Genomic DNA, 8,499 nt, shown 5'->3' with positions numbered 1-8,499 from the left:
ATGGTGTGATTAAAAAAAAAGAAGAAGAAGAAGAAGAAAAGGCCAGGCCACCTGTGGGATTTAAGTCACGAGCAGGACACTCCTGTATCAGCCTACATTTCTAAATGTCTCAAGCAAACATGTCACAGAAGAGATCTAAGACAGCTTTAACATAAAATGAATTATCAAATTGGAAAAAACACATGAAATACAGGGAGCTAATTTAATTTCGTTTAATTTTTTTAAAAACAATAAAGATTGTTCTCAAATTGGTTCATATTATGGCCATCTGTGGTGGTGAATTTTATGCATCCACTTGAGTGGGCCACTGGAGGGCAAATGATGTTTATCTGGTGAAGCATCCTCACTGGGTATGTTGTAATAGTGTTTCCAGAAGAGAATGGCATCCGAGTTGGTGAACTGCGTGAAGCAGAGGGCCCTCCCTGGTGTGGGTGGGCATTATCCAATCCTCTGAGGGCTTGAATAGCATGAGAAGACCCAGGAAGGTTGAATTTGCTCTCTGCCTGACCGACTGAGCTGGGACATCAGACTTCTGCCCTTGGCACTCCTGGTCCTCAGGCCTTCAGACTCTGACTGGTGTCTACACCATCAGCCTCTGACTCTGAGACCTTCAAACTACACCCCCAGCTTCCCTGGGGCTCCAACTTGCAGACAGCAGATGACGGAACTTCTCGGCCTCCACAGTCATGTGAGCCAATAATAATCAATCTCTTTATACATATGTCTGAAATATAAAGAAATATAGACATATGCTCTGTTTCTCTGAAGAACCCTAAAATACCATCCTATATGCATGTTTTAATATTTTATGACATGTGATAAAAAATCTCTCTGGTGATCATCCCATATTGAAGTTATGTATCTGGTTTTCCCTGTTGTTTTTCAATTGCATTCTGGTGTTATCTGCAGGGATCTTCCACCAAAACTTCTACAAAACCTCTTTTATAACCATTTCTTCTTTCAATCTGCCCTTGATACCCCATTGCCTTTTGAAAGCAATGGCACCCAAGATCATATGAACATTTGTCTCAACGTGTGGCAGGATCTCTCATAGTGCATCCATTTCCCCATCCCATGTCATAATACAGGGAATCAACACTGTGTTTGCCCTGCTTAATGATGAAACTATTCCTCATTCTCTCTACATCAGCACTTTGTAATTGGCCTTGTCCTGGTCTGCCAACGTAGATTAACATTTTATCCCTCTTTCTTCTATCTTAAACTACAAAGTCTGTTCTTTTTTGATTCTCTTTATCACTTAGAGTAATAATTCTCATTCACACCTCTCTGCTCCTTTCTTTTTTGTGTTTGTTTTTTGCATTTCTTATATAGATGGCTTCTGATTTTCTTACTTCTCTTAAATCCAAACTTATGATTATAAAAATATTCAAGCATCTAACTGTTATGTCTTCTAATACATTCAGCCCTGAAATTTACACAATGAAATAGATATCTTATTATAAATGTTTTTGCATGCTTTATGTTACAGTGAAGGCCTTACACTGGGCTGGAAGATAGCAGGACAGTCCTGGTTTTCCCACTAACCAGCTGCACCATGGTAAGCAAGTCACTGCCTTTCTCTGTGTGTTACTTACTTCGTGTGTAAAATAAGAGGGCTACACCAATGAATTTCTAGGTTTTCTCCCAAATATATCACTCAAAATGTAATGTAAAGATAACATGCTGGATAAAGGACTTTACTTTCTAATTTCATGCTTTTCTTTTGACCTTTTTAGGAATTATTTTTGTAAGTTTTATGTACAGTGCTTGCTCTTCTGTGGCCTTATCTAAGCTCGCTTTTTAACTAGTGTTCTTATTACACAGTACTGGTGAGCAGTCTTTGACTTTCAAGGAAGCATTGTTCATCACCTTGGTTATGCAGTAATTTCCCTCTCCATAATATAAACACTATGTTTCCCGGCTGTGGGTGAATCATTCCAGTAATGTTTGCTTATGCAGAATTCAACATAGATGGAAGTATTAGAAGCCACAGTTACATCTGGACTCCCCAGATACCACTGAGTATTTAACAGTAGACATTTCTTGTACATATGTACAAAGAAGGAACTGATCTACAGGAAGGAGAACATTCTAAGCACATCTTTGGGAATTAACAGGGCAAGAGAAAGCCCATCCTTGTGTTCTAGAACATGAAAATTGACTTAGCTCTATATCCCGATATCTGAGATTGAATTTCATGCAATAAAACTGCACTCCATAACTAAAAAAAAAAAAAAAATACTACAGTCACCTGTATGTGTCTGTCTTTTTTTAAATTATTTTTATGACTACAAAGTATTAGTGTGTTGTCAATTTGCAAATGTTTGATTTTTATAACTAGGAGAGAACCTGAGGTCATCACTATTAGATTGTCTCTTTCTCTTATCAAAAAAATTTTTTAGGCAAAGAAGTCTTTATGCTTTTAAAAATGGAATCCTATTTAAACTTTTATTCCATACAGTATTTATACATTTTTAAAAATATTTATTTGGGTTGCCTGGGTGGCTCAGTCGGTTAAGTGCCTGCCTTCAGCTCAGGTCATGATCCCAGGGTCCTAGGATTGAGTCCTGCATCAGGCTCCTTGTTTGGTGGGGAGCCTGCTTCTCCCTCTGCCTGCCCTATCTCCTGCTTGTGTGTTCTCTTTCTCTCTGACAGATAAATAAGTAAAATCTTTTTTAAAATTAAAATTATTTATTTGAGAGAGAGAGAGCTCATGCATGGGGGGTAGGGGTAGAGGGAGACAGAGAAAGAGTCTTAAGCAGACTTAAGCAGACTCGCTAAGCATGGAACCTGACACAGGGCTGGATCTCAGGACCCTGAGATCACAACCTAAGGCGAAACCAAGAGTCGAACCCTTAACCAACTAAGCCACTCAGACACCCCTAGATACTAGTTTATTTTACAATTTCCAAGTGTAATCTTTACCTTCAAACCACAGCTTTATTACTTGGTGTTTCACTTGGGAAGTTTCTTTTCTAACTAGAAAATCATTTAAGATTGAGTTATCTGACAACAATTTTTCTAACCTATTTAGCATATTTGTACAAATTCTGAAGTGTAATTCATGATTTGGCTCTCTTTGTAAACAGTGACTACAAAGTCTGTATTTTAATTTTATCCCAGCCTAGAGAGATTTTCTTAAATATTTTTTTTCCTTTTTCTTCTTAGGGGTTTTTGAAATCCTCTAACCTTTTTTGTATAGAAGGGCTAAATAATTTCTCGAAGCCAATCTAAATGGAGCTCCAGTGTCTTGAGAGACTTTACACCTGGACTCTGTAATGCCCTCCAAGGATGGTCCATCAATCCCTTCAAAGGAAACCTTCTAAAGGAGATGTTTCCTTCATCACCCTTCATAAATGTAACATAACCTTGAAGAACAGGTACCTTTTACAACTGTATTGCTTCAACATTTGAATCTCTTACATTTCTTTGGGGGCAATGGAATCTAGGCCTTTCTTTAAACTTGAGAACTCTAGAAATCTATAAACCTAACTGATTAGCCTCTGTATACTTTGACTCTCTTCAATGTTCTTTCCTTGGAAAATATGCAGGTCCTGCAGATATGATGCTGGCATTTTAGCATCCTCCTGCATTTCCCACTCCTAGCTCTCAATGCATAAGGGCTTTCACTAGAGGGAAAAGAATGTGCTCAAACAGTGGAAAAACAATTTTTTTATTTTTATCCAAAGAGAAAATTGAAAAAATGTTTCCATTAAATTTTGTAAAAAATCATATTCGCATAGTTGTTCTGAGCTTTCCATGAGTCAGGCCTTCTCTAAGAGAGGAAAAGTCATCCTGTATTTACTGGGAGCCTTGTGTCAATCCACATGAGTAGAACTCCAAGTTCAAAAGTAGAGTCATAAGTAACATGCTTGCTTCCATTTTGGGGTGGGAGGGGACCAAAGAGGGAGACAAGCCTCCAGTTGCCCATCCACATCCATTTTCTGCCCTTAGAGCAACTAGGTAAATGGTGAGATAGAATATTCCAGTGGGATAATTTGAGGACATTTAATACAGGGGCTTTCCACAAAATGTGGGTAGGGTATAGAGAAACCACAAGTGATAGGATAATATCCCAAAGTTGTTAAGATCAGGAGCAAATCCTAATCCTGGAAGCCTGAATATGCAAGTGAAAAGTGTGGTTCCCCAGACCCAGGAGAAGAAACTCACAGGGCCACTTGGACAGTTGTGACCCATGGTCAAGGAACCCACCAGCCCTTGGCAAAAGCACAAGGAGGAAACAGAGAATTAATCATTTGCCTTTTCTCCCCTCCAATTTCCTAACAGGACATCCTGTGGTTTGAGACCAATCAGAAGCCAGAGAGCAAGGGTGCCTGTTGATGAAATCCATATAAATATTAGTCTCCAGGGACACAACAGAATAGAGAAGGATGGAGAGGAGATCTGGAGAGGCAGGTGAGAGATAGCCAGCATAGCCCTCTGCCCAGCTCTGTACCCTGGGAGGCTGACCTATGTGGACTGCATCATTTATACTCCCTGGTTCTTGTCCTTCCAGTGGTGTTCAGCCAGTGAAGTTGAAAAGCTGGAGGAAGGAGAAAACAGAGTTTACCCTCCCCTTTTCTGCTCAATTTTGGCAGTAGCTGTGACAAATTAGGCAGCTCACATCCCTGGCTATGCTCTTGCTGCTACAGTTACACAGTCCCTGCCTCTTGTCCCTTACAGCTTTAGGGGAAGTTAACAGATGTGTCAACATCCCCTTTGGCTCCCATAACTCTGCCCACACTTCTGTAAATAGTCCCTTCATTAATATACAACTAAACACTTTAAGACTGCCTTTTGTTTTCTTTTGGGACCCCATATGGTACAACAATGCACAAAAGTAGGCACAAAGATACACATAAGCCATCAGCATATGCAGAATTGGTGGAATCAGTGTAAGGAGACTGAATCTTTTATTTTTTTTATTTTTTTATTTTTTTAATTCTAGTATATTAATATAAATATACTTAGTATAATTCTATATTAGTTTCAGGTATACAATATAGTGATTCAAAAATTCTATACATTACTTAGTGCTCATCATGATGAGTATACTCTTAATACCCATCACCTGTTTCAACCATCCCCCTCCCCACCCTGGAGCTACCTCCCTTCTTGCAACCATCAGTTCCCTATATTTATATTTGTTCCTTTGTTTTGTTTCTTAAATTCCACATATGAGTGAAATCATACGGTATTTGTCTTTCTCTGACTGACTTATTTCACTTAGTATTATACCCTCTAGATCCTACCCATGTTGTTGAAAATGGCAAGATTTCATTCCTTTTATGGCTGAGTAATATTCCACTGCATATATATATCACATCTTCATCCATTCATCTATGGATGGACAACTGGGTTGCTTCCATAGTTTGGCTATTGTAAAATAAGGCTGCAATAAACATAGATGTGCATATATCTTTTTGAATTAACGTTTTCATATTCTTTTTTTCTTGTTTATTTTTTTTAAGTAATCTCTACACCCAACATAGGACTGAACTTACAACCCTGAGATCAAAAGTCACATGCTCTTCTGACTTATGCAGCCAGGCGCACCGTGATTTCATATTCTTTGGGTAAATACCCAGTAGTGGAATTATAAGATCATATGCTAATTCTATTTTTAATTTTTTGAGGAACCTGTGTACTGTATTCCACAGTGGTTGCACCAGCTTGCATTCCCACCAACAGTGCACGAGGGTTCCTTTTTCTCTACATCCTCACCAACACTTACTGTTTCTTGTGTTTTTTATTTTAGTCATTCTGACAGGTGTGAGGTGATATCTCATTGTGATTTTGATTTGCATTTCCTTAATGCATCTATTGAAATGATCATATGGTCCTTATCCTTTCTCCTGTTGATGTGAGGTATCACATTGATTCATTTGCAAATATTGAACCACCCTTGCATTCCAAGGATAAATCCCACTTGATTGTGTGAATGAATTTTTAAATTATTGTTGGATTCAGTTTGCTAATGTTTTGTTGCTGATTTTTGGATCTATGTTTATCAGAGATATTGTTCTATAGTTCTCTTTTTTTGTAGTATCTTTATCTGGTTTTGTGTCAGGGTAATGCTGGCCTAAAGAGACAATCTTTTAAGGATACTCAGTTCTCTCTAGGTCAATAGGGAAGGTAATTCATTCACTAACTTTTCCTATCAGGTGATGAGTATTAAGGAGGGCACATGAAGTGATGAGCACTGGGTGTTATATGCAACTAATGAATCGTTGAACACTACATCAAAAACTAATGATGTAATATATGTTGGCTAATTGAACATAATAAAAATAAATAAATAAATAAATAAGTAGTTAAAAATAGAGCTACCCTATGACCCAGAAATAGCCCTACTAAGTATTTACCCCAAAGATACAAATATACTGATCTGAAGGGGCACCTGCTCTCCAATGTTTAAAGCAGCAGTGTCCACAATAGACAAACTATGGAGAGAGCCCAGATGTCCATCGACAGATGAATGGATAAAGAAGATGTTGTGTATACACACACACATACACACACACACACACAGAGTGGAATACTACTCAGCCATCATAAAGGATGAAATCTTACCATTTAAATCGAAGTGGATGAAACTGGATGGTATTATGCTGAGCAAAGTAAGTCAATCAGAGAAAGATAATTATCATATGGTTTCACTCATATGAGTGTTATAAGAAACAGTGCAGAGGATCATAGGGGAAGGGAGGGAAAAACAGAATGGAAAGAAATCAGAAAGGAAGAAAAACCATGAGAGACTCTTAACTATAGGAAAGAAACTGAGGGTTGCTGGAGGGGAGGTGGTGAGGGGATGGGATAATTGGTAATGGTCATTAAGGAGAGCATGTGATGTGATGAGCACTGAATGTTATATGCAACTGATGAATTATTGAACTCTACATCTGAAATTAATGATGTTCTATATGTTGGCTAATTGAATTTAAATTAAAAAATGTAAAAAGCTTAATCACATACTGTATTATTCTTAAAAACGAAATTAATAGTTTGGGTAAAGGAAGCATTGTGTTAGGAAAAATGTACTTTGACACCAAACACTTAACTGTTGGAGGGAAAAATAAAGCTTATTGGATTATCTATGAATTTTTTTTCTAATTAAACCATCCAAGTACTAGAAGAAAACACAGGTGAATTCCTTTTTAGTCTTAGTGTTGGGAAGGCTTTCTAATAAAGACTCAACTCCATAGGTCATTTTCTTACCCTGTTTTGGCTGCTGTAACAAAAATACCATAGACTAGGTGGCTTAAACAACAGGTATTTATTTCTCATGGTCTGGAGACTGGGAGGTCCAATATTAAGGCATCTGCAGATTTAGTGTTTGGGAAAGCCCACTTCCTGGTTCATAGATAGTCCATCTTACCGTGTCTTCACATTGCAGAGGGGCTAGAGAACTCTCTGAGGTTATAAAGGTATTAATCCCATACATGACAGAAACAGGAAGTATGAATCCCATTCATGAGGGCTCCACCCTAATCACTTCCCAAAGGCCCCATCTCCAAAAATCATCCCTTAGGGAGTTACATTTCAATATATGAATTGGGGAACAGGGTAGGGATACAAACATTCAATCTATAACAGTAACAAAAGGTTGATAAATTTTACTACATAAATTTTTCATTTACATAATTAAAAACCACTATAAACAAAGTCAAAAGACAGTTGTCAAACTTGGAGAAAAGATATTCCCAGATGAAGAGTTAATATCCCTAATATATAAAGGATTCTTGAAAACCGAAAGACAAAGATCCAGAAATGTGATAGAAAAATGGGTAAGGACATGCCGTTTGGCTCCATCTACCTTTTCATCCTTACTACTTTCAAAGTCCTTCTCCCGCAAAATGCTCTGCCACTCTCAGCCATACCCAAAATATATCCTTTACCTCTTTCCTCCATCCTTTGCCCTCCATACCCTCTGCCTGCAATAATGTCCTTTCTTTTGACCATTTTACAAAGTTCTAACCATCCCATCAACTTCATTTGTTCATTCAACAAGCATCTGTTGAATGCCTGTTATATGTCAGTAGGAATACAAAGGTGAATGTGATGGGCTATTCCATCGAGATACTCATTGCCTAGTGCAGCAGTTCTTGTTCATTTTGCCTGTGCAAGTCACATGATATACACCATGGATACATCACAGGTGTTTTCTGATTTCCTATATGGTGTGGCATAGATAAAACTAGACTTAAGTTAATTGCAACTCTCACTTCACATGCTGACTCCCTTTTTCTCGTGCAGTTTACTGATTTCAAAATTCCACCTTCCCCTTCTTCAAATCCAGTAAATCAGTTTCTCTTCTCCTTTGGGGAGCCTTGTTTCTCTAACTGTAGCATTTATGTCATTCTGTCTTGTGTTACAGCCACGTACATTACCCCTGAGTGCCTGGTTCATTCCATGTCTCCAAGAGCATTAAGCACAACACTTTCTTCTCCACACAGATACCATTAAATACTGCCCAATTGAATTGCATTTAACTGGCGC

The sequence above is a fragment of the Callorhinus ursinus genome, unplaced genomic scaffold, assembly GCF_003265705.2.
Source record: "Callorhinus ursinus isolate GAN/ISIS: 27379988/994484 unplaced genomic scaffold, GSC_fseal_2.0 scaffold51, whole genome shotgun sequence".
Taxonomy (NCBI): domain Eukaryota; kingdom Metazoa; phylum Chordata; class Mammalia; order Carnivora; family Otariidae; genus Callorhinus; species Callorhinus ursinus.
This window is presented reverse-complemented; position numbering follows the sequence as displayed.